The sequence below is a fragment of the Nipponia nippon genome, unplaced genomic scaffold (assembly GCF_047370975.1).
Source record: "Nipponia nippon isolate SJK-2023a ecotype South Korea unplaced genomic scaffold, ASM4737097v1 scaffold_7, whole genome shotgun sequence".
Taxonomy (NCBI): Eukaryota; Metazoa; Chordata; class Aves; order Pelecaniformes; family Threskiornithidae; genus Nipponia; species Nipponia nippon.
The window spans coordinates 36,363,753-36,391,569 of NW_028262391.1; the positions used below are offsets into that span (position 1 = coordinate 36,363,753).

Genomic DNA, 27,817 nt, shown 5'->3' on the forward strand with positions numbered 1-27,817 from the left:
ATGATTAGATAAACTAAATGGATGTTCAACCTCTCCTTTCTGTTATTTATGAAGGGATAAAAAAATAATCCTCTATTCAGAAGGGTACTGTTGACTATATTCAATTTATTTTTTTAACCTACAGCACTTTCATGAGTGTGCTGAACTAACAGCACTTTTCTAAAAGCCTGATGTATATCTAACCTACATGTGTTTTTTTACCAGTCTCATTGTCCAGTTTGAACCTGCTTGTTTATTTCTAGCTACATGAGTTGACTTCTTTTAAGTTATAAGTTGCTCCTCTTAGAATAAATTGAATACCTCTGTTCTAGTTTTCCCATGCAAACAAAAACTTGAAAAAACGAATGTTAAGGTATTGGTCTTGGAATTCATTTGTGAATATTTATTGTCTTGATATTCACTTTTAATGTGCCTTATCTTGAAATGAGGGTAAGGGTACTAGTGATTCTTCTGTGTGCTTCCAGCTCCTTAAACGTGCCAAAATTTGACTTTGCCATTTTGTTTTTGACATTTAGTTAAATCATGGCCCCAGTGAGTTCATGGCAAGTCTTCTGATCTCAGCAAAATTAGTTAGAATTTCAACGACTGTAGAAACCTTAGCTAAGTGAATGAACACATGATTCTGGATCTCGGCTAAGACTCATAATACAGATGATGCCCTTGATATGAAGAGTTCATGGATGGCACTAGGATTTGGATAACGGATTGCAGTGGCTTAAAATAACAAACTCCAAAAGAGCTGATGAAAATATTGAGAGTCCAGATAGCTGATGAGATATAATGTTAGGAGTGGCTGTTGTAGAATAGCTTAAGTTGATCGGGAAGAATTATTTAACTTAAATATCCTTGGTAATTTGAAGATGCGGAACAGCAAAGCTTTCAAAATAATATTTAAAACTTTGGTTCACAGTTTTGCAGTAGGTGTAACACCTTGGCTGGTATAAAATTTGGTGGCCTCAAGTTGTCATAGAATAGTGTTGTTACCTTTTTTATTAGTACTTAGTTTTTTGTCTGGTGGTGGGCATCTGGCTGTTTAGGAATGCTGCTTCCAAACTATAAATAGTATGTTTGATATAGCTGCTTATATTAATGACTAAAGCTCAATAATCTCTGTAATAACTTGAAATAATGGAGCAACTGGAGCCACAGATAAGCTTAGCTAGATAAGGTACTATGAAAAATATTGAGACCAGATTTTAAAAGGTCTGAATAGGTGAAACTTGTGGAATTGATCAGTTGTTTGTCCTAATACTTTTCAAGTTATTACACTAGTTCTGCAAATTAACCATATAGACCTACCAGATATTGCTACTGTAGCACTTCAACACTGTGTTTTTGTGGACAGTAAGACAATAATTCTTGATACATCTAAGGTAACTAAAGCGAAACTTGCATATAAAGAAAAACTGGTAAGTCACTTGAGAGAATTGTCTGCCTTTATTGGAATGCAGAATGGGAATCCCTAAGTTATGAATCTGTGCTCTAAGATTCTGCAATGAGCTATTTGGGACCTAAAATATTTGGGTTTATATGTTGGTGCTCCCCACCCTGAGTTGGTAGATTTCCCAACTCTTTCACAAGCCATAGAAAAAAAGATGCACTTGCCCCTCATCAGCCCATGCGTTAGTTTGAGTTTTCCACTCTGAGCTCTGCCTACTTTCTCTTTGCTTTTTCATTGTTCATTCTGTCCCAAACATGATAGAACCTGTTTCTAAGCAGGTTCTGTTGCTGGTGAAACTGCAATTTTTACATTGAGAACTTGGAACGAAGACCATGATTTCAGTTTGTAAATCTAAGATGTTTGCTTTCTGCTTAGAGGAAGGTATATTATTTAACTATTAAAACAGTCTGAAGTGGAAGTGATCTTAACTTAAAAGTGTATGTCTTGCTAACATCTCTAACAGGTACAACTATTCACTTCAAAAATGTTTGTATGTCCCTTAACATGCACTGATTTTAAGTTTATCTTTTGACGCATTATTGTAGGCATTGAGTATTAAGGCAGTACTTGAACATTCAGTTTTTTAGACTGTTTTGCAACACTGAACTGTGTAATAGACTATTGATGCTCTGCTGTAATGCAGATTTTGGCATTAGGACACGTGTGTTCTAGATTTCAGGAGTTTTGAAAAATTCTAGTTGCAAAGCAAGGCATCTAGGATACAGAAGGGGAAACTGGAAAAATAAGTCACCTTTTCAAATTAGTTTTGTAGGTTTTTTTGTGTGTGTGATAATGAAATATTGTAAGTGGATACTTCTGTAATTGGGCATGAGGGGTGGGGAAGAGCAGCAGGTAAAGTAGCTTGACATGTCTTCTTATAATAACAAGAATAGTGTTGGTTTGTCTTTTGTGGGCTTTCGCCCCCACCGCTGTCTACAGGTCCTTGTTAGGTGATAAGCTTTCCAGTAGTTGCTAAGAGGATACTGTGATCTATTTTCTCGTGACAAACCATGTAACTTAAAGTCTAGTGCTGTCTCTGATATTCAAGGACATGGAAGAATCCTTCTACTAGTAAATCTGGAAGGAAGCTGTATGTAATCTGGCTAATATAGAATAGTTGTTAGATCATCAGTGGAAATTATTTTTGGTTTGCAGTTCAGGCTAGGTAACAAGACTTCCAATGAAAGAGAAAACAATTTATGATAAATAATAATTTAATGTGGGGAATTTGTAGTGTGTGTTTTCTTTGCAGAGGTAACCTTGCCTTCTGGCAAAATAGACAAAAGCTTAGGGTCCTTAACTCTAGCATGTCATATTGTAGGCTTGCTGTTTCTCTGTCTTTCTCCCTCACCTGGCAGAAGGCAGAAATCTGGCATTTAACAATTTGGTGAGATCCATTCTTAATGATGTTAAAAAGCATGCACACAAAGTTTAGTGTGATGTAGCTCACTTAAGAATTCTAAAAGCTCAGTTCTTAAACTTAGTTCAGTGAAATTGTCAAGTCCTATAACATATTTACTAGTTTGACAGACTTTTTTTTTTCAGCCAGCCAAACACAGCTTGTGTTTCTAAAGAGAGAACAGATTGTCATGGTTCCTTCTCCTTAGTGTACAGAAACATGGGGCATATTTGACAGCAACAGAACAGCATGTTAGGATTGAGACACAAAGATAGGCATATATGGATGAGTTTTCTGTTGAGCTATTTACTGTCTTACTCTTTTAGGTTAATAAATAGCAAGTAGGCATTCCTTTGAGAGTATACTGCTAAATTAATCTTGGATGTCTGCTCATTAAAAATAATTAGGAAATAGTCTCTTTTCATATTGTTATTTGGCACCTAAACAAGAGTGACTTGACATGAATTTCATAGCAAAATCCACTAAGGTTACTTATCTGAGGTAGGCAGACCACTTCTCAAAGAACCATAATTAATAAAGTACAGAATGTCAGCAGTCTAGTTTAGGCATTCAAATTAAAAAAAAATCTCTGGTAAATAGATAGAGGGATGACAGTATGTACTTTATGTGCCACTGAAAGTTTTAACACTTCCTTTGTATTTTAACTGGAAATGCAGAACACAGTAGTGGGGAAGGAAGTCATGTATTATAGTACCCACAAAATTTAAGTATCTTGCTTGTGTACCTGCAAAGTAATTGCAGTTCATTCTTCTTGCTTGGAAGTGGTTGACCAGGTGGATCTGGCTGCTGGTGGTCAAAAACTGCTAGTCAGTAGGAGGAAAATCATAAATGTACTAGCTAAATGCATGACAGAAGGCAATTCTTCTGAACGTGCCAATGGGCCTTGTCATCAGTGGGCAGTGCTGAGTGAACATTATCACTGGAGCAGTGTACAGCTGTATTTCATACTATGAAAACACTTTTCAGGGATCCTGAGGAAACGGTGTGCTGAGCCTGCTTGCTGTGGGAAGATGCAGCTGTTTCCGATACAGAATTTGTCCATGCAGGGATTCAAATTGTTTGAAGACTGCTGTCTTTCCTTTAAGAAGTTGAGTCTTCCTGCCCAAAACCAGTTGTAGGCCTAATATCTTATTGTGTTCTGTAGTTGTGGTATGAAATAAAGCCATAATGTATTCCTGCACAATCCATTTAACTAGCCTGAAGTATTTTAATACCAGATTTTGCTTTCCAGTAGACTTACACTTTTAGGGGTCACATCTGCAAAAACTTCTAATACATTACCTGTAGTAATGAGCAAGAACTCTGGCAGTTTAGCTGTTTGATTAGATGGTGTAGAGTCTTTGCTCGTATATTAGATAATCCAGTTTTGAACAAGTATTGTTTGTCTTTTCAGTTACTGTAATTGCCAAAGCAACTCAATGTTTGAGCTAGGTACAACACTAAATACTAGACTGAGGACCCTGTATTATATGTGAGCAAATTCTTCAGTTTTTAATAAAGACTTTGGGGGATGTTCCTATGCTACTGAAATGTGTACTTATTAAATGAAGAAACATGAAGCAATCTTTAGAAGTCTAAGTTTTGTGTTTCTTTTTTCGTTAGAGACTTGTTCTAATCAATCATTTGTTTTTACAAGCTCGATTGAGAAAAGTTGGGATGAAGATGAAAGCAATCCTTATTCTCCAGAGGAAGCATGCCCAGGGTCATATCGGTCACTATAGGGTCTTTAAGAAATGGAATCTAGCTAAAGCTGTTAAGAGTTGCAGAAGAGATGTGCCAGGCAAATGGGGATGCTCATGTTCATGTGTTATGTGACTTCTGAGGCTGGTCTCCCTTGCTTCCTCTAACTTTCTCAGTCTAGCCTAGGTAAACTGGGACCCAAATATCTGTTTCTTCATTCTCTTTTGTCTTAATAAAACTGTTCAGCTAGATTCAAGGCATTGATTGTATGATTATCACTTTATCATTTAAACTATAATTTATTCAAATGTTGGATGCTTTTCAAAGATTGTGCTGGAAAGTGTTCTCAATTTGCCCTTTAAGAGCTTGGAATGTTTCTTCTGTTACTGGATTGTATATCTGTAATTCATGTAGCTGACTCTCTTCACAGTGAACTGGCTTACTAGTCCCCATCCCTAGACTCCTTAAAATATTAGAATTTTAACACAGGAGTTTATAAGATAAGAAGTCAGAAACTGAAATGTAGCTTGAGTGGTTTAAAGCATTCAGTTCGCAGAAGTCAGTTAGCTGCTTCCTAGTTTTTCATCAGCCAGATTCATCTGCCGTGCTTATGGCCCACGTTGCTTATGATTGCATGTTGGCTGTCATCTTTAGATTTGGTATGTCACTTCCTACAAAAGCTTTGAGAGGAGGTTTTCTTCTGTTTTTTAGGGGAGATAGATGGAAGCTGCTCAACTCAGATCTTAGGAGAAGCACAATGAAACTGAGACTGCTTTGTAAATGAGGTCTTCTAGGCAGCCTTTAAACCTTGGAGATGATGGGCTAATCATGAGATTAATCAAGTGATCTCCCTTATTGTCATGGGAAATAAAGGGTACAAATACACTCAATTAAGACTGCACAACATGCTCAGTAATATGTTTCAATGTGGAGTTTTCTCTGCTGCTTTCAGGGTGCTTCTATAAAAGCAGTTGGCAAGTAATAGTCTGTTTAATAAGTAGACAAAGGAAAGAAGTTGTCTTTTTAGTTCATTTGTAGAAACTGTCTTTTAGTTCATTTATTCAAACATAGTGAGGTAGTATTCTAAACTTAACCGTGCTGTAGACCTCATTTGTCTTGGCTATTATGCACTTCCAGTTTTGAAAAGGAACCAAGGGATGGAAAAACTACTAGCTGCTATGGGAGCAATAATTTGCTGCACTTGAATGGAAGCTAGTTGTTGCTGTTTAAGTTTGTAGCACATCAGTACACTTACTGCTGCCCAGATGCTAAAACAATGTGCAGCCAGACTGTAGTAGAGGGAGGTCAGAAACTTTGAGAATGGGATGTAAGTATAATCAATAACACCTTAAGCCTTTTTTCAAATACTTATATAAAGTGCTTCTGCTTTTATTGTCGAGTTCTAATATATGACGCTTGTCTGAATTGCACTGAACCTTAGGCTACTAATACAAGCAGGGCATTAGTACTTTAGCTGAATGATTTCTCACTTTGAAGAAACCAGTTTTAGAATTTTTCAGTTTTTTTAGGGATGCAATCAAGAGCCTTACAGAAAAAGACCCTCTCTTTCAACAGAGGAAGGAAGTAAATGTGTTAAATTAAGAGGTGTTCCAAAGAAATACCTGACTGTAAAAGCTGACAAACATGTGTTTGCCCACTATCGCAAACAAAACTGAACTAACAAAGTGGAATGCAATGAGATCAAAGTAGTCTTAAGTAGCAGGATAGTGTAATTATCTAGTTACTGCTTATCTTTAAGACTGTCATCTCTGAGCATGTCTTATTTTTATTAAAAGATAATGATTAATCCTGTAAAATTGTAATCATCAGGTGCAGCTCTTGTGGCTACCCATGGACTGTATAATATTGCACGATGAACATAGTATTCAGCTACCATCTAGTGGGGAATTTGAGATAGTGTTCTGAAAATGCAGACCAGTAAACACTCCAGAATCATTAATACCTATACAGGTATAGTACTTTGGGGAACCGCTGAGATTTTGTCTGATTGTAGTCCTTAGGAGGAATACCATTCTGCCTCTTAAGGGCTACCTGAATTAAAAGGAGGAAGTATACTAAAGTGGATGAAACATACAAATTGTGAAATGCAGAAGCATAGAATTGTGTTCCTGGGTTTTCCTTACAAAATCAAAAACTACCCATGTCCATTTAAAGTCTGAATGCCTCCATCTTCTCTTATATTTTTAAAACAGGCATGCTGGGCTAAGGCGGTCTGACAGATACAAATTCCAAAGTTCAGTAACTACATTACAGTTGCTTTGGCATCTAGACTGTACATGCAATTAAATGCAAGAGTAAAGCAGTATGAATTAAATTTCCAAAACTGATATGATACATGAACCTGTATGTTCCTCAGGTATTTCTTAATGAAGTATGTTTTTGCTGCTCTGTTTACTTACCAATGATCGTAAAGGCAAGTGGTTGACTGGGTGTTCCTAATGTTAGTTGAACAAAATGGAGGGTAGTAATGATGTGAACAAAAATAACTCTTGCTTAATGGCAGTTACTAAAACAAAGAGAATGTGAGCCTCAAAGCAGAAAGTGATGTTGCCTCTGGTGATAACTGGGCAGAGGCAATAATCTGAGAAGCGTTTGGAGTCATGGTGTCGAACTCAGTGGTGCTGTTCTGACTTGCTTCAGATGCACAAATTGGTGATCCTCCCTAATTTGGGGCAAAAAAGAGTGCTTCCTTCAGAACCTTAAATATCATGAAGCAAATTCAATAGCTTCTACCTCAAAAGAACTGAAAATGAGTTTCCCAATTTATTTCCGTTGAACATCTTTGAGGCAACTGTTTACTTGTTCTTCCATGTTAATATCAGTCTTTATTTCCCGTGAAGACAGTTCACCTTAGTGTACCTTTATTAAAGTTTTAAAGTGTACACAGGAAAAATGTGCAGTTTAGCACCTAGTGATGAAGCTTACTCATGCAGCTTTCAATAGATCTAGAAGATAAGGGCCTGCTTAGTCCCATACAGCCATCTTGTGCTTGTCACATAGATTGAGTAGCTAATCATTGAAGAAGTAGTGCATGTGTATGGCTCTGTTTGTGATTGTGTGGACCTCAGTCTGACAAACTACCATGTAACTTTAAGCCAAGGTAACTTCTGAAAGCCACTTATGTTGGATGTTCCAGTATTGCCAGTAATAGCTAAGATCACTAAATTGAAGTGAAACTCAGCCTGCTTTAGAGGGTTTGGCTGAAATGCTCTGATTTTATACTGGAAAGAGAAAATGTGGTCCTGGACTGCTTTTAAAAACAGTAAGGAAATAATTACAAAAATGTTCCAGCACAGCTATAATTCTCCTCTGCTTCTCCCCATGCTTCCATTCAGCTCCTTTCTGTTTTTTCTGGAGCTGCTGGATGCTGCATGCGCTGTGATCAGCTGGGGTTAAACTAGCCTTAGCCTTGGAATAGAAATGATTCTGGAACTTGCCTCCTAAATTCTTTCTGTTCTGACTTGGTGGATGGGTCCCCTACAACTATCAGAGTTCTTCAGAGGTTGTCCTCTCTTGATCCCTGAGTATATTATGGAGAATTGCTGCTCAATATCAATGCATTGCTGAGTGCTGTGCAGGAGGAAGGATCTTTCTATAGTTGAATATGTATTTGTGGAAGCCCATAGGATACGTTTGGCTGTAAGATCTAGTACTGTTGAGCACTTTTCCACTATATAGTCCTGTGAAATACCGGCATATTTTGTTTAGCTAAATACACCTCTGCAGTTAACTGTTTTTAAAAAATTGAGAAGGTTTTTTTTTCATGGTGGAACAAATAATTGAGGTCTATCTGTATATGAGGGTACTGCTGACTTGTAGGTAGTTTGTAGTAGGTAGATGGTAGTATGAGCCAGTCACTGTGAACTCATCATCTACCACTTATTAGAAAATTTTGTCTGCTGGGTTAGAATGCGAGTTGGTTTGTTGGTTTAGAATCTGGTAGAGATGTGCTGTCAGACATGCTTGAGTTTTGAGTGTATGCATTCAGTCTTGCTTTTCAACTGAAAACTTCAAGCTACTCCAGTGTTGAGAGATTTTGGGGGTATTGTTTTGTATTTAAGTCTAAGACTCGAGCTGGTATTTTAAGAGGGTTTGGGCACAGGGACTTCTGTCACTTCTGGGAGACTAGTGTCTTGGACAAGGTGTCTCCCTCCTCTTTGGGCTTATTCTTGTGGCTGTTGGTGACAAACATTTTATGAGTAAGCTTGAAAAAAATCAGAAGTTGTTGCATGGTGCTAAAACATAAGCTCTATAAAATCACCTACTTAGTGGTGGGTTTAGTAATCACTCTGCTACTGTTACTTCACAGCGGTGTTGAAACAGAAGCCTAATTTGTTAACAGGAAAGACCTTAGGGCATACCAATAGCCCAATTTTTTGTTACAGAAGTTGTCATGTTTAACATGAAATGATAATTTCATGACTTAAATGAGGGAACTGGATTATATAAATGAATTGAGCAAACTATTTATCCCTTGAGGATGGATCAAGGAGCTCTAAAACTAGCATTGGAACTTGAAAGTTGTGGACTCAAAGCTATTAGAGCAACAGGAACAAAAACTATGGAGATGTTACTGTTTGTTTAAAATACCTGGTAGATACATAGTAGTATAGATTATGATCCTGAAGGTGTTTTACAAGATTGTACAGACTTGCTACTTTGACAACATAGGTTTTCCCTGTAGTCAGCCACTGTTTCCTAGTACTCAGCTTTAGGATGTTTAAAAGTTAAAATAAAGCAGACTTCCTTGGACAAGGCAAATGTGAGTTACTCTGTTAGGAAAAAATACTAATTAAGAACAGTTTCCTAGTCTGAAAACTTGCCTTCTGCTGGCTGCAGTAAGCCATAGCTCTTTATTAGCCAGTGCTTGATTGGCAGGATCAGGGGGTTGTCACAGAAACCAAATGTACTTGCTCTTAACAATACAATAGGGAAGGCTATTTAGCTTGGAGTTCCTTTCCTTGTTCTTCATTCCTGCAATGCAGGGAGCCTTCTATAGACATCTACCAAAAAAAGAGAAAAATCCTTTCATTGACTGTTTAAGACCAAAATGGGCTGCAATACCACTAAGAGCCCAACAGTTCTGGAATCTGTCCAGAAGTGTGGAGGACAGCCTGAAGAAGAAAATAATGAAGACCCTGGCATAGAAACAATTGCCAGTGCTGTCCAGAATTTAGCTATAAGGGACAGAGCATGTGACAGAACAAGCTGAAACTGGATATTGATGTGCTCCAAATACAGTCCGTAACTATGAACTAAGCAAGTTGTTTATTGGCGTTTTGTGCTTGAAGGGATTGATCTTTGTTACTGACAGGCTGTGGAGTTAAAAGGAAGTTGCATATCAGATCTTAGGGAAATCTGTGTTTACAGACACTGGTGCGAGACTGCCATCTAAGCTGATGAACTCCCTGCATGAATACTCAAGCAAAAGTATGGATGTTGCATGAGAAGTCCAACATTGCCTCCTGGAAGCTTGTGCTGAATCTAAAGTAGTCTTGCAGAAATCAATGAAGCCCTAGATCTTGGGCGTTAACTGATTTTTTTTTAAAACAGAACCCAAAATGTGTATGTATCTGTTTAAATTCTCTGGCTCTGAAACAGTTTCTGTTGCAATGACTTTTAAGTATAAATAGCGATTCTATTTGTTGAATAATCTGAAAGTGTTACCTAAGAAACACATCAGAAATCTAGTTTAGTATTTAAAAACTGAAGTACATATTAAGTTCTGTCTATTCTTGAGTGTAAAAGTTGATTCATTGACCTATCTTCATAGTTACTATGTAACTCCAATGTATCTGATTGGAATGAACTCTATTGTAGCAGTTTAAAAATCCTAATTATAACCCGTCTGGATTCCTCATGATGCAAAGACTTGCAACAATTTCTCTACAGTTCTGTGCTTAAAGACATAACTAAGTAAATTACTGTTCTAACAAGGCCTATACCACTTGTATTTTAGGTTGATGGGAATCTGGCTAAAATTTACCTGTTAGATATTTGGTTCCTTCTGTTATTAACATTTGCACTAGAAGATGTACATGTGCCAAGACACACTGCTAGGTGTAGATTTCTTTGTGGACTAGCCTATATTTCTGTTTCTTCTATTAAAAAGAAGTCCTGACGGCTCTTAACTTGTTCATTAATTAAGTGCTTGTGAATAATGCTTTATATGTGTTCCTTTTAAGAAGGTGAAATTTGAATTGTCCTTTTAAAATGTTGAATGGTGTGTATTTCTTTAATGGAGGTATAAAACTCAAATGCATATAAATAGAGCTTGTAACTCTAGATAACTGATATATTTACAGAGCTGAACGATTGCTCTATAATACCACTGAACTTCCTTTTTTTTTTTTGATAGCTATATATAACAACTCAAGAACAAGAAAATATATTTGGGAACCCTGTTTTTGTAAATGTTGCAGCTTGTCAAGTTATTTGGTTAGCCTATTAATAATCTGAACCTGGTGTCTGGTAGATACGCCAGAATGAGGTAAAACTGTCTTACTTGCTTTGAACTAATGTAGTGAACATGCAGAGGTATTGATTCAAAAAAAGTATAGTGAGCTGGAAAGGAACAGCCAGCTGTTTCTGAATTCGGAACAAGCTCTAGTTTAGTCATGGGACTGTACATGGCTTTGACTCCAAAATCGGCATATACACAATATGCTTGGCTATCTGCTTAAATATCTGAGGATGAGCTATTTCTGAGGGATGGTGGTATCTTGCCTCAAACTGAGTAGAGGACAAAGCTTGTTTATTAAAAGACAGCTTAATTTGGCTGGGGAGGGCGGAGGTTACTAAGGACTAGAATCTTTTTGTTTATCAACTGTTGGGGTTGGGGGGGTCCCCCTCTCTTGTTCTATCAATCTGGAGGCAAAAAATGATTCATTAGGTTAAGTCAACTGACAAGCAAAATCCTGTAGATGAAAACACTGTTAAATCAAATACTTTGAAATACTTGAGCCATGTGTCACTCATTTGCGTTTAGACAGAGTAGTATTTGTCTGTTATTCATGTATCCAAACCTCAGACAATTAACTGTCGTGTTATGTTATACCTGTAAAGGACAAAATTAACCTTTGGGTAGAGAAGGAAGAAGAGAAGATACATTTCTCCAAACGGCCTGTTTCTTGCTATGTTGGATATCTCATAATGTGGAGTCCAGTAACCAGTCCAAGTTCAGTAAATAGCACTTTCTTTAGTACACCTATTGGACCTACCTCAGTTTGCATTGAGGGAGGGATGAGTAGGAAAGAGATCAGGTCTGTTACTACTTGCTGTGATTTTTTTCATTATACCCTCAAGAGCCAGTGAAGAAAGCAGAAGTTAAAGGTGGCTGGCACTTCCAAATAAATGTTCAACACCTGTCAAAATCAAGCCATAGTTCAGCAGATTTAGAGCCTCTCTTTAGGCAAAGACATGTTGGTTGTTGATTTTGTATGTCTGCATCAGCATCTCTTGGTTTAAATGCTGGTGGCATTCACTTGGGAGTGTAAAACACAGCTGCTATCTCTGCATAAACTGAGAATTTAACTGGAGCAACCTAGGCATAATTTTACTGCCAGTGAACAGGCGAACAGATAGCGTAGCCATGTTTGTACTTCTGTGTACTTAGCAACCTGAAGCTCATGGGAGTTGAATACAGAAATTTATAACAGGAATTACTCTGTCACTAAATAGCTGTCTAACTGTTAGATTTGGTGGTGTGGCGGGTATCTTTGGATTAATATTGGACAATTAGTTTGAGATGCTAAACAAGTAATGCAGGTGTTCCTCATCCAAGGACTGGTGTCACCCAGACTGTTTCAAAGTTGTGTGCAGCCTGGCTGAGAACTGGAAGTGGCCACTGCTAACAGCTGCCAGTTGCTATTGATGGCATACATGGTATGTGTACATTCTTTCTCTTGTGAACTGGATCCAAAGTTCTTAGTGGTAGTTTGGGACCTGAGGTATCCATATTTGGTCATATAAAAAAAACTTGGTGTGCTTCTCTTTCTCTGGAGACCCAGTGTGGGATTTCCTAGATTTTACAGCTCTACTCCCTTGTGGAAGGAGAAAGTTGCAGTTCCAGGAAAAATTGTACTACTTGCAGTTTTGACTACCAGTTTAGTTCCTGCACTTCACAGTTGGCAGTTTTAACATGAATTTTTAAAATGGCACTTGATCCTCAAGTACTTAGCTTAAGGCATTGCCTGGATAGTTACTTAGCACTTCTTGATAGAGACTTGAAGTCACAGAACTTACTAGTAGTTTATAGTGTATTTATAGTAAGAAAATAACTTACTGTTCTAAGCAAATTATTTTTTCTGATACTTCGATGTTCTCATCTTGAAGTTAAGTAGATAATGGTTTAAGATTTTAAGCTATTGGTACTGAATGTCCTGTAGTTTTGTTTAGACATTACACACAAGTCCCTCGTTCCTTCTGTTTTCACTAAGAGGTAATCCTGTGAGCTGCTTCTTGGCTTCCTTTAACTCAGACTTCTGTCATCTTCAACAGTCTCTTCCTTTCCCCACAAAAAAAGCTTATCTAGTATTCTGTCCTACTGCATTCTTCATGACATCTTCCTCTGTGGCACGGTTAATCTGTGCACACATCGGAGGTACTGCTCTTCAGAGCTAGGGTGTTTGGGTCTAGGCTGTTGTAACACATTAATAAGATACTGCTACAGAGGGAGATGGAGACACAGATCAGTTTGTTTGTACCTAAAACAATTTTTAACATATGGCTTTGCTGGATTCCCATGCAGCAGTAATGTTGTGGAGCCCTGGACAGGGCTAGTGAGCTGTGTCTTGCTAGCTAGTAACATGTACAGCTAGCTCAGAGGGTTGTGGACTGTACCATGATGCATCACAAATGCGGCAGGAATGTAAAACTATGTGGTAGGCACATGCTATCTTGGGTTTTAGTCTGGTATGAGAGTATTCCACCTCCAAACATCAGGTATTTTATTAGGGTTTTTTTGCTTGTGCTCTTCCCTTCCCCATCCCGGCTCTGTAATCTTACCTTTGTATGCTGGCAGCTGTTATATGCCCTTGTCTTCAGCTTGCTTCTTTTCTTGTTACCTCTGTGCCTCTCTTTGGAAGGAAAACCAGTTTGGCGTGTTAGGTTTTATTCAAAGGAGGAGGAAAACTCTTGCCTGTGCAAGAGTTGCTACGTAACTATTGACTAAGTAACTTAAATATTGCTGAGTCCTGGTAGTGCCTAGTTTGTTATTTAAAAAGAGAAAAAAACCCAACCAAACAAAAAAAAACCCCACCAAATAAGCAACACTTCTTGAAACGTATTTGTGTTTTCCTCATCTACATCCAGGCATCCTTAATGGAATGCCCCTAGCGGTGTGGAAAGCATTATGCTGATGACTGAAATACTTGAGGGCACTGCTTTTGTGACTCTGTCAAATGTAGTGAGACTCATGTTTGTGGTTTCCCTCCCCCCAACAGCTTTTGGTAACCACTAACATTTCTCAAGAAATTACCTCTATCTTGAATGCTTAAGAGTGTGTCTGTCTGTATAAAATTATACATAGATAAATTTCAAAGTTACTTCTTTAATCAAAAGTGCTCTATTCCACAGCAAAATGAAATGCAACTTATCTGAAAAGATGCCAACTAAATTTCACGTATGTACTATGTGTTTTATTCTCCACTTCAGCAAAAATATGGAGTGACAGAGGTAAATCACTAGTCTGAACTAGAATTTGTGATGACATCTGTGCACTAGGCTTTTTTGGAATTAACAGCCCTTCCCATCTGCAATTAAAAATACTTTTTATAATTAACCAAAATGCCAAGAAGGTTGGGTTAGATGAAGTGAGACCTTGTCTGCATATCCTTCTCCTCCTTTCCCAGCTGTAGAACACTTACTGCATATAAAAATACTTGCTGAGACCTATTAAATTTTCTTCAGAAGTACTAAATCACTGAAGCAAAGGAATTGAGCTACTGTTTAATGAAATATGTGCAGGCAAACCCACTAGAGGGCAATGTTGTAAAAGGGATTACGAGACTAAAAGCGGTATTAAGGAATGTGGGTACACAATCTTTGCTGATGACCAGTAGGGAAGAATGCAAGACACTAATCTTGCATAGCTCTCTTGAATCTACCAATTGGAAAGGTTATGTGTTTTTAACTGTAAAGGCTTTGATCTACACTTTTGTTGTTGGTAAGAATGGAATGCTTAGAATCTCTTTTTCCCTAGTGCTTATGTTCTGAAGTATTTTCTGTTGCCATTATTGCTGTTGTGTAACCAGTGCCTATTGGCCACATCTGGGCATCTGTGACACTAAGTTATGCAGGCTGTTTTTAGAAGCAGACAGTTTTTTTGTGTGCCTTCACTCTGTTGAGCTCTTGGGTAAAACTTTAAAACTGTTTTTGCTGTTGTGTCAAATATGATTCCAAAAGGGTACAAATTACTTCTAAAATTAAAGTTAAGCAGTAGTCCAAGATAAGGTCAGTGGCTTGATGGAGGATCTTGTTGGGAAACCTTACAGGAAATACATGCTGCCTCTAAACTATGGTTACTTTGAAACTTACAATTTTTTTTGTTGTTCAGTGGCTGAAAAACATACTTTTGCTTTGCTTTACAGAAATGTGATGGTAGTACTCTGGGGAGAGTTCAGGATAATGCTGGAGACGCAAGATTTTTATTATAGTGAATGTCTTGAACTGCTGTGTGCCCCTCTTCAAATGTGAGAAGAAAATAGTCTTGAAGTACAGTCAAAAATCATCATGAGTTTAGGCTTGCTGTCTTTAGATGATGAGTCTTAACAAATCGGAAACAAATAATTTTAGGTCTACCACTGAAAACAGTAGATTAAAATCTAATTTAAATGTATCTTACTGTCTTACAATGCAGTAAGAAAAATAATTGCTTTTCATTGTATGGAGGTATGGTATGGCTAGATGATACCATTAAGAAGCTAAATTCTTCAAATGCAATACTTGTATCAGAGGAACATTAATCGTGTTTTATTCATGAGTCTAGGCATGTAGCTCTAGAAAACTCCAAAAGTAATGAATCCTTGAAAGCAGACTTTGTGACTGAAAGCTGTTTCTTGTATTTGTCATGCAGTTCTGCAGTAAGTAGAAGTGACCTCAAATTAAAAAGAATATTTTGGTCATCTAGAAAGTACATGAAAGAGCCTACTTTAAAGGCTGTCATAGTAAATGCTCCTTTCTTACATCCTTGATTCTTTGATCCATTTAAGTTCTGTAGCTTCTGTCAAGCCAAAGTTGCTGCTTTCTGATGAATTTATTCTAATTATCTACCAAAAATGTCTTGGATAAATACTACAAATACTTGCTGTTTATCTGGTTAAATTCCTAGGTCCTGCTGTGATGGGAAATTATTATTGTAAACACATCCTTCAAGAGAAGCCTGTATAAGACTGACTACTCTGTGTCAGCTGCACATTTGCTCCTCACTAAGATTGTGCTTTAGGATCTTAACTCCTGAGTCCTGGCATCATTTTTGTCTCTGTAGCTGTGTATTCTTGGTTCCTCATCTGTCCTGGAGTCAGCTTCCTAGCCCTGGTCCATTTTATGTGAACTTTCTAGAGCTTGTGTTGACTCTCCCTCCTTATCTGTCAGACTCATCTTACTGTATGTATGTCGGAACAATGCAGTCTATTGGCTTGTGTGTTTGTGACTTTGGTTTGTACTGGAATGGTTGCTGTCTGCAGTTCTGGCATCAGATCCCATTTGGATAGGCTTAAGTCCTCTGGTAAATTAAATATTTTAACTGAGCATTGTTTGACTGTTTATTTTTAATGCTTCTACCCAAGCTGGTCATGTGTTAAATATGTGTTTTGATAAGAAATTCCTTTTGGGATGACAGTCACTTGCAGATCCATAGTTTATATCTAGGACTCTTCTGGTATCTAAAATGTAAGGATACTTGAAGTGATTGTTTAAGTGCAGTCTTTACTGCTCTGAAAAAATTGGTAAGATCGAAGTGGGGTTTATGGTCACTTCCAGTTTTCATAGTAGTTATGTGGTGATTAGTCACTGAGAATGTTGATGTCCTCAGTTTTGGCTTCTCATTCAGCTAAGAAGGCATAGCTGCTCTTCAGCCGATTTCAAATCACTCTATCGTCAACAACACTATGTTCTACAAATACTAAAATATTAAACATTTGATTTTAAATTTTTTTAATTGAGTACCAGATTTTTTTGCATGTATCATGGGTGCCAACTTGTTTAAGCATTTGTGCTTAGTAAGCTGCCAGACCTCCAGAGCTCATAGGAGTTGGAGCCAAGCTTCTGTCCTCAGGTTCTCCAAGTATATAGCAATACTTATATGTATTTTACCCCATATCCCATGGTTTCATTCTTCTTGTGGTCTCTTGTACTGAAGCAAACAATCTGTACCTAATTTTCTTGGTCCCTACACTGAGTCTGGTATTTGGACACATATTCAGAATACAGCATTCTTTTCATTGTTCCTTAATTATTATCACTTGAAAGACAATAATTTTGAAGTGAAATCTAATCGCTCTGTTAGTTCAAACATCTGCTAGAAGATTTCAATAGATAATAGTACTTTGAATTGCTGCAAGCTGGATTTTGTTACTGATGGCTAGCAAAAGTCTTTAATATATTAAACCTTGGAGCTAAATTGATTAACAGTAATTGTAAACAGTTTGTACAAATGGAGAAGTCCAAGAGAAATACTTGCTTGAAAAATGTTCTGATACTTTTTTGTGTCTTTGAAAAGGTTCATTCTGTTGACTGGAAATTTTTAAGTTTATTTTAAGTTAGAAATTCTTTGGAGAGTTTAATTCTGCAAAGCTATATTAAAGCTAATCATCAATCGGAGCCAAAATAATATTGGAAAATCATTCCTATACAAATGGAAACTATTGCAATTTAAAAAGGTGCAAATGAAACCATACTTTTTCAGAAGGAGATCAATGAAAAGCACTTTATTAGAAAATATAAATCACTTTTTAATTTTAGATGCAGTAAGGAAAAATACTTCCTCAGTTTCACTGAAATTGATTGGTACACCTGCAGAGAAAAGCAGCTTTATCATCTCATTATCAGTCAATTAATATTCCAGTCTAAATGTGAATACTGTTGCAGTTAGCTGTAAATGAATGATTTTATTGAAGTCTTAATAGACGAGGAAAAGCAGGCTTCTGCTGTGCTAAATGAGGTCAGGTGGGGAAAAAAAAACCTAAGTAATTCTGTCAGGGATTTAAAAATCTTAGTGTTTCCAGAGTTTTAAATGGACACTTTTTTTGAAGCAAACTTCCATTTTGATCATATTGAAGTTTCCTTATAAGGGGTGCTACTGCTTGTATTGGTAAGCCTCCGCATTTAGGCTTTCTGATATTTCAAAGTGTAGAAAGACTTCTTAAAGTCAGAAGAATAGATTTGCATACAAAAGAGAGCACTATCTAAATGTTTATCAGACTCCAATACTTGATATTCATCTTGGACAGTTCTGCTTTCCCCTTCAACACATGCCTTGTTAGTGTTTTTCTGGAATAGTTGGGAGGGACTTCTGAAAGGGAAGGAGTGGGAATGATAAACTTTTCTCTTACAGCTTTTCTCTTACAACTTTTCTCTTTACTTTCTGCTAAACTATAAGCAGAGAAGGCCATGACTTGCTTCAGTTACTCCTTGAAAGTTGTTAGGGTATAAAAAGACAGAAGTCAGCTGATCACAGCTAAGGTTTGTGTATTTCCCTGTAATGTAATTATCTTCTTGGGCTTGGACATGAATCAGGCTTTAAGTTGGTGCTTTGAATTGGGTCGAAGTGTGAGAAGATCCCTTTTTTGCACAAAAAGGAGTAAAGAGCAGATATCAGGCTTTAAAATGGAATTGCTTACACAGAAAAAAAGCTGTTAGAAATCGCTTGCGGTTGAACTTTATGGTAGATCCAATTCTTGGATTGAATTTTCTTTTATGAACTGGTGTGGTGCTTCTAGGATACTAAATACTGTGTATATGTAGGACAAAAAGTATTACCCTATAGGTGTAATGCAGTTGCTTTGAATTTCAGTAACATTTGCTGTACTTGGAAGTTAACTATAATAAATATGTAGCCAAGGAAGAAAAAAGTCTGCTTAGGATGGAAAATTGCAGTAACATGCAGCTTTCTTAAGTTGCAGTGTTCTCTATTCACTTAAATGTCTCAAAAAAAAAAAAAAAAGAAATTGGCAATAAGTGTTTGATTCAAAACAGCTGCTCTGGAAGTTCAGAAAACACACTTGTGCTCATCATTCAATACTGCATGATGATGACATTATTGTTTGGCTAACTTTGCTCAACAAAATCTTCTGTAACCAAAAAGGAACTTATTAAAGTGTGAGTAGTAAGCTCCTTCATGCGCTGGCAAGCTCTTCCATTAAGTGTTAAGGGGGAGAAAATAGTGGTACCACATTTGGTGCCAGAAAGAAATCCTCAGACACAAATGACTGGAATTGGTATGAAATTTTTTAGGGATCTGCCTCATCTGGATAACTTCAGGGGGTGAGTGAGTACCTGCTTTTGAATTGTGCTTTGGGTTTTTTGTTGTTGGTTTGTTTGGTTTTTTTTAAATAATAACAATGAACAAATAAAATGGCTTCCAAACCAAACTCAGAATGAAGAGTAAAGTTTCTAAGATTTGATAATAATCAGAGGAAGAGCACTGGAGTGAACAGATGGCTCACATAATTGTAAGTTAACTTGCAATGTTTTTAAACAAATAGCTGTTCTGAAGCACCAAATATGTTATCTTCATTTAGAAACTGTAGAACCATTTTAAAACTTTTTTGTTTCAAAAGTAATCTTTTATAAATTTTTTTTCTGAACAAAAAGGTTCCATTGGAGAATTGCCCATTATCTCCATGTTTTTGTAGAGTTGTTTTTTCCTCCTCACTTCCCCTCTGATTTAAAGCTTCTATGATCAACCTATACTGTTCCCCCTGTCCCCCCCCAAAACCCAAAATAACCCCCCCAACCTAAGCTGCTGTCAGGATTATTTCAGCTGTAAGCTTTTCTGTGGTCACTGTTTCAATGTATAGTCAGGAGGAAACAAATTTGAAGATATGTGAACATTAACTTCCCAAACCTTTTCTAGCTCATTACTTTCAAGTGGCTAATGAGCTGGAAAGCCTGCACAGATACCGTTATTATGAAGTTGTCACCCAACTTCATACATTCTGCTTAGAGAACAAAACATCCTGACCTTATGCTCAAAACCCATGGTCTTATATTTTATGTACAGAAGAAACTCATCCACTGTTTCAGTTAACAAAAAGAATTTACAAGAAAAGACTTTTGTGACCCTATAAGCAACTTACTGTCTTAAGGGGAATATGTTTTAGTGCATGGTGCTCTTGAGCCATTACAATTTATAAGTGTGTGTGTCAGTAAGACTACCTGTTTGTTTCTCTAGGGTGCTCTTGTTTTGGAGAAATATATATGCTTCTGTTGAAACATCAGTTTTTGTCCTTTATTTGAGCAGATACCTGATATCTGCCAAGCAGTGTATGCTGGCATTAGTTATATTTCTCATATATAAAAAACATGAAGTGAAGAGAAGGTAAATTGCTCATTGATATATGATGATTCACAAACATGCAACTACAGATGTAAATCAGGTAGAACTGAAATGTATGGAAGGGGAATAAATAGAAAGCTGATTCAATGGCTGTTTTAATCATTAGCAAGCTTTTCCCTATGATCCCTAATTATCTCATTTATCTAATCTAGTGAGGCATAAGACACTAACTGCTGCAAAAGGACCAAACAATCATTAGTAGCCTGCCCCTATGGATAGGATAGGTGGAGTAAGAGTGTAAACTCATTACAGTCCTTTTTACTAGAGACAACTTCTGCAGGCAGCTGCTTAAGGAGACTATTACTGCTGATACTTTCCCCAGCTTCTTTATTTTTAAATTGCTATAGCAAATCCAGTTATTGATCTTAAGTTCCCCACACTCTGTAGCTCTATTGAACGTTCATCAGAGGAACTAAATCTTCTGCAAAAGATTTCTCATCCTCTCTTTTTCATTAGAAGCTAAGGCTTCATTATCATTGTACTGCATTCGATCTGACATTTGATACCTGAATTTTTTTTGCACAAGACTAAAAAAAAGCATCCTGTAGCTAATTCTGACCCTTGCATAGAATGTTTATGCCTCTGTCTTCTAATTTCCTTTTCCTGCCACGTGACTTAATGTTACATGACTAGATCAAGTGACTATGTCTCAGTCTTGTAATAGCTGAATACTGAAAACTGCAGTTAAATATTCCAAATTATTCCACAATTGTGAAAGTAAGCTGAGTAGGGTGTTCTGTACAAGGATATTTTTCTCTTAGATAAGAATGCGAAATGTTTGAGACATTAGTATTAAATGTGAGTATCTGATCGTATTTAGTTTTGAACATTTGAGTGTATAGATCAGTTACTCCATTCTATGCTATCCTTCCTTTCTGTCAAAAAGTCAGTTCTAAATTCCTTTACCTTAAGTACATTGATATGAGTTTATCAGTGTAATTCTGTGGAATCTGACACAACAAAAACAAGAGGAGGAAGGGAGACAAAATTATTATTATTAATTATTGTGTGCTAATTAAAAGTGCTTTCGTTAATGAGGTGGCAGTGAATGAGGTCTTTGTACTTGTCTGATTCCAGAGTTCTTGAATTTGTTTATATTTTCACTTACATGCAAACAATGTCATTATCATTATATTACTGAGCATATATTTGTTATTCATATATAGTCATGTTCCAATAATTTCACAACTGTTACCTGTGAAACTAAGTAGTTGAGAGTTTCTCTTCACAGCAGGGGACCTAACAGCATATTTTGCCCTGCCCACAGCCAATTAAATGCTTTGGCCAAGTAATTTAGCCAAAGCCAGCTTTTCCCCTTTTGAGCATTTCCAGTATCTTTCAATTGTAAGGGGCAGAGGAAACCCCACAACACAAACACACTTTGAAGATAAACCTAATACTGCAGAAACTGCAGCAGTTTCTCTGGTTTCCTTCTCTTAAGTGTTCTAGACTTATTCTAGGTGCTTGGGGAGGCAGAGTTACTTCCATTATTACCCATTTTCAGATGTTGAATCCCTTTCCTATATGCACACTCTGAAAACACAATACAGGCAGCCAAACGAACAGGTCACTGGATTGTTGAACAGATCAGTACAGCATCCATCTAGTTCAGTATTTACTTGTGCCTTCTATAATAAGCTAAAAGCTAGGCAGCTGCCTGGTACTGTTGTTTAATCAGTATTGTCAGAAAACACTTTGATCTAATGAGTCATATATAGATTAAAGCTGTGAAGGTGAAACTTTATTAGCCCTTCTTAAAGTATTCTGAAATACCTTACTCCCTTCTGTCCTGTTCCACAGTGCCCCTGCCCTTTTCAGTTCTTGCTGTTGTCTTGAGCCAGAGTCTTTCAGGCCATTTCTACAAAAGTACCTTTTTAGATGTACTGCTTGACAGTTTGTATTGTGACACATTGTACCAGGTGTTGTGTAATGTTAGGTTTGTCAAAATCAATGTGGCATGTTAAGGAAAGATTTTAAAAGGTGCAACATTATGAAAGTTAGTCAGAGAAGAGATTTCTATGGCACAGAATATCTACTTCCCTGTTTCTAACCAGTTTTGTAAGCAGATCCTAGAGAAAGCCAATATGCATATTCTCCTTTTTAGCTTTGTATTAAATGCTATACATGTACAGTGCTTCAGAATCAGATTGGGTATAAAAACTACTGCAGAATCAAGCTGTAATGAATATTGCAGCTAACCACTGACCCATTGCAACTCATAGATTTTTCTAGCTTTGACAAATTAGCTAATGTGTCCATGGATTTTTAACTGATACCAAAAATCTCTTGCAGTTGACACTGACAGTTAAATCTACAAATACAATGTTTGTCACCATTCCTGGTCATGTACAAGTATAAAACTAGTGGCAGGGATGAATTGAAGTATGAATTTTGTGAACCAGTGCCTGAAACTATCTTGAGCTTATTTAAAAAAAAAAAAGCAGAAAGGTTCAGTTTTAAGATCCTGCTTTTATGTATAAAATGTTTTATGTATAATATGGAACATGTACATATTTGTAAGTGTGTACAATATATATATGTAAGATCTCTCCTCTATTGATTCTTTAAAATAAGAAGGGGGGAGGGGAGGAGGGATATGAAAAATAGTACCAGAAGCGGTGTCTCTCCTCTTGTTCAAGTTTCTACCAGCTCACTCTTTCCTCAGAGTGTCATGGGCAGGAATTTCTTTTCTTTTTTTTTTTTTTTTTTTCCAATTCACCTCCATTCAAATAAGCAGTTGATATAGGGTAGATAGTAGGTATGGAATAGTGATGACAAATGTGCCTAGGTTAGGTAGGTCTTGATTTGTATTTAATTGTGCTAGTACATGCTAACAGATCTCTGGGACCGGTGGGTGATCTTCATAAAGGGAAACAAGATATAAATTCAATTCTGCCCCACCCAGTACTTGAGCATTGTGTACTGTGCTGATGCTTCAGGTGGGCTGTAACATTCAGGAGAGGAAAGACAACAACTACTACTCATTTAATACATGAAAGTTGAAAGACAATTTTTGGGAAAAGCTGGAAAAGATGATCACCTTAAGTTGTGATAATCAACTTTGACTTACCATAATCTCAGGATCTAAGTTATATTTACCTATTTGCTCTAGATATTTCTGTTGTATGGCTAATGTGCTGCTTTACTCTCTTCCTCCTTTTCTCCCATCTCCTCAGCTTTCACTCTTTGTTTCTCTTACAGAAAAATATCTTCTGATCATCCACATCATTATATTGGGCTCTTAAGCTACTGTAGATGCAATAAAGTAATTGCTGCTTGCATTATGGAAGAACTAAAGCGTTGGGGAGCTACTTTGGAATGTGGAAGGAAGTGTCACAACTCTGATCTTCTAACCCTCAGTTTCCCAATATTTATTATCCATAAAGGTATTCTGGTTTTTCCCCTTCTGCCTGCAAAATACCTTTTTTTTTTTTTTTTGCTTTAATGGGTAACCTAAACTCTAGTTTTATTTTTTTAAGTTGGTCCCTATCTTTTTTCCCCTCTTTCCTAATGAAATAAATGAAGTGTGTTCCTCTGAGTTGTAATAGGATGCAGAAAATTTATTTTTCAATGACAGCTAGGATTCTCTATTCCATTGCTTTTTCCTTTTCAATGATTTTTGATATTGCAGATGATGTATGCCTATCCTATACATAAGACTAGAGTATTAAGGAAATAGCTATGGTGATAAATTTGCCATTTTTGTGGTAGTTGTTGGCTAAGGGTCTGCTTTTAAACAGCTGAAAACTTGCAGATTACTCTCCAAGTAGTTCCATATAGGTGTCTGACAAGATCAGGCCCCAGAATTCAAGTTTTTAATGTGAACAGATCAGAAACTGGTTAAGCTAAAAAAAAAAAAAAAATGAAGGTGATGCTGTCTTAGTTGATGACAATGTGTTAGAGGTTTTTCCCTTGAAAATGCCTTTTTTTTTTCTTGCTTTTAAGAGTGTATCTGTGTGGGAGCTAAATAAGCAGTGCTCAATGAATGTGAGGAATGAGTATGAAGTATAATATAGCAAGTCTTCATTGTTACTTTCTCATTTCATGTGAACTGTAGTGGAAAAATGTGAAGGTTACCTGGTTTATCCTTTATTTATAGTTTAACTGAATGTTTTTATTCAACAATATTGCTGTTTGTTGTATTACTACAGAATATAGACAAATGCAACAAACCCAAGTGTTCTTCTGGTATGTGTGCATACATTTTTGTGTGTGTATTTCTGCTGAAATATAAACCAAATACTGTATTTATTTCTGGCTTGAAAAGAACAGCTGGTAAATCTTGGCAACTGCTAAAGAATAAACTGACAAAATAGGTAGTAACTTTCATCTTCTAATTACATGGCAATATCTTTGTCTACAGCAACAAAGCAACTGATCAGCTGTCTGTATTTACATCTGACACTAGGATATGACAGAGATCCTAAACAAAGTTTCTTATATTGATTTTGCTGTTCTGAATTAGATTAGCAACATATTTGAACATAAGTGTCCTGGTTTCAGCTGGGATAGAGTTAGCTTTCTTTTTAGTAGCTGGTAGAGCACTGTGTTTTTGGATTTAGGATGAGAATAATGTTGATAATGCACTGATGTTTTGGTTTTTGCTGAACAGAGTTTACACCAGTCAAGGACTTTTCAGCTTCCTGTGCTCTGCCAGGTGCACAAGAAGCTGGGAGGGAGCATAGCTAGGACAGCTGACCCAGACTGGCTAAAGGGCTATTCCATACCATATGATGTCATGCTCAGTATATAAGCTGGGGGAAGGAGGAGGAAGGGGGGGGACACTGGGCGTGATGGCGTTTGTCTTCCCAAGTAACCATTACGCGTGATGGAGCCCTGCTTTCCTGAGGATGGCTGAACATCTGCCTGCTAACGGGAAGTAGCGAATGAATTCCTTGCTTTGCTTTGCTTGTGCACGCGGCTTTTGCTTTACCCATTAAACTGTCTTTATCTCAACCCGTGAGTTTTCTCACTTTTACTCTTCCGATTCTCTCCCCCATCCCACCGGGGGGGAGTGAGCGAGGGGCTGTGTGGGTGCTTAGTTGCTGGCTGGGGTTAAACCACGACAGTCCTTTTTGGCGCCCAACGTGGGGCTCGAAGGGTTCGAGAGAAGGACAGATTTAATTGGAATGTGCTAGATCTAAGTTATAGCAGGTATTGCTGTTTAGGTATTAATCGGCAGGCTTCTGTACTTGCCATGGGGCTTGCTTGCCTTACTGTATATTAGAGTCTAGTGCTCGTTAGTGGCTGCTTTTTGCTTTTGCTGCTTGCTGAACTGCTTATCATCTTACTCTGCTGTGCCTGGGAACATTTTGATAACAACAACAGCCATGTGCCTGGGCTGGCAGATGGCCAGGGCATCGCTGCTGTTTCTGTGCTGTTGTACTGGACAGGCTGGAACTCCAGTGTGAACTCGAGTCGAAGGGACTGTGACCTGTGGATGAGTCCATGTGGGAGCAGGACACCCCAAAGCGTCTGTGGACGTGGATAAGCCCATGCCAGAGCAGGTATGTCTCGAACCATCTGTGGCCATGGTTATGTCTGTGCCGCAGCAGATATACCTCTTGAAGGGATTGTGGCCCAAGGATAAGTCCACGCTGGAGAAGGTACACCTCGAAGCATCTGTGGCTGTGGATAAGTCCATGCTGCAGCAGGTACACCTTGAGGCATCAGTGGCTGTGCATGAGGTCATGCTGGAGCACCTCAAAGCGTGTGGCCGTGGGTAAGGCCATGGTGGAGCAAGTTTACTTCTGAAGAGACTGTGGCTGCGGGCAAGGCCACGCTGGAGCAGGTATATCTCTGAAAGCATTGTGGCCCATGGAGAAGGCCATGCGGGAACAGGTGCACCTCTAAGTGACTGTGGCTGTGGATAAATCCATGCCGCAGCAGGTATACCCCTGGAGAGACTGTGGCTCATAGCCAAGGCTCCACTTGGACCAGGTAAACCCCTAAGGGACTGCAGTCTGTGGATAAGTCCAAGCCGGAGCAGGGGCAAGGGGAGGAGTCCATTGCAGTGTTAAGCCCAATGGTCTGGTCCAAAGGGGCCAGGGGTGGAGATTGTAATGAAATACCTTTAAATTGTTGTAACCCATGATCTGAGTTGCATGTTATAGGAATTACCATACGAGGAACCACCTGAACCAATGGAGAAGCAGCCTTACAAGAAGCAGTGCAAGTGCAGCAGTGACCCAACCTGAGCTGGCTTTGGTGCCCAATAACTCCACACAACACACCACCTCTCCTGTCCTGAGCGACCACCATCACAGATGGAGCCCAAAGTCACAGACTAAATGAACTCAATGGACATTATGTGGACATTTGTGGATGTTTATGGACATTTTACAGACATTTTACAGGGGTGGTCCATAAAATAAGTGGGGTGGTGGTTAATGAGGATGTATTGGATAATGTGGGACCTGAGCATGAAGAAAATGGTATGGAATAAGGGGTGGATACTGTCCTGGTTTCAGCTGGGATAGAGTTAGCTTTCTTCTTAGTAGCTGGTAGAGCACTGTGTTTTGGATTTAGGATGAGAATAATGTTGATAATGCACTGATGTTTTGGTTTTTGCTCAGCAGAGTTTACACTAGTCAAGGACTCTTCAGCTTCCTGTGCTCTGCCAGGTGCATAAGAAGCTGGGAGGGAGCATAGTTAGGACCGCTGACCCAGACTGGCCAAAGGGCTATTCCATACCATATGATGTCATGCTCAGTATATAAGCTGGGGGAAGGAGGAGGAAGGGGGGGACACTGGGCGTGATGGCGTTTGTCTTCCCAAGTAACCATTACGCGTGATGGAGCCCTGCTTTCCTGAGGATGGCTGAACACCTGCCTGCTAACGGGAAGTAGCAAATGAATTCCTTGCTTTGCTTTGCTTGTGCACGCGGCTTTTGCTTTACCCATTAAACTGTCTTTATCTCAACCCGTGAGTTTTCTCACTTTTACTCTTCCGATTCTCTCCCCCATCCCACCGGGGGGGAGTGAGCGAGGGGCTGTGTGGTGCTTAGTTGCTGGCTGGGGTTAAACCACGACAATAAGGAATCTGATAGTACTCCTTTTTATCCAGTGAAATCTAGTAGGACTCATTTTTCAAGGAATAGGCATATGTTATCAAATAGTATAGAAGCCCAGATGGTAATGTAGGAGCAGCAATTATGTAAAAGCAGTTACTGGGATAACTTTGCCACTGCTGTTTCTGCAGACCTCTTTTTTTAAAGTGAAATTATTATGTTTCTTCATATTTTTTCTGCCTTTTCAGCAGAAATTTAGGGTGAAACAAAAAGATGGATATAGCTGATGTGAAAATGATCACTTGGTCATAAGAAAGGATGGTTTGTCAAACATCTAAGAAGGAAGCAAAACATTTAACAGTACAGAATGTTCCCAAGCATGAGCACAATAGTATTAGCAGGGCATGCAAAATACATTTTCGGACAAGTTGAGGAGTACCCTGATAATAAGAAGAGGAGTTTGGCAGTCACATCAATGTTAAGAGACAGCTAGCCATCTAAGTGTGGTTGTGTGTGTGTGGGGGTGTTGGTTTTCTGGTTGGGGTTTCCCCCCCAAACTTGTGATGAGAGAACCACCTATGTTTTGTTTGGCTTACAGTTTATGAGGATAGCCACTGCAGGTTTTCCTGGTGCTTTGTGGGTAAGGTGGTCTTGCTGAGGAACTTGATTTAGGAAGAAGATGAGTAGAAT

General features: G+C 38.0%; 1 long non-coding RNA gene across 2 annotated transcripts in view; it reads left to right on the top strand.

Moving 5' to 3' along the window:
- The window catches only part of LOC148051008 (uncharacterized), a 40,400-nt gene extending 13,404 nt beyond the window's left edge, over positions 1-26,996 (top strand). For both annotated transcript variants that reach the window (XR_015700541.1, XR_015700540.1), the window contains exons 2-3: positions 23,320-23,504; positions 25,512-26,996. This is a non-coding gene — a long non-coding RNA (uncharacterized LOC148051008). The remainder of the gene's footprint in view (positions 1-23,319; positions 23,505-25,511) is intronic.
- The last annotated feature ends 821 nt before the right edge of the window (positions 26,997-27,817 follow it).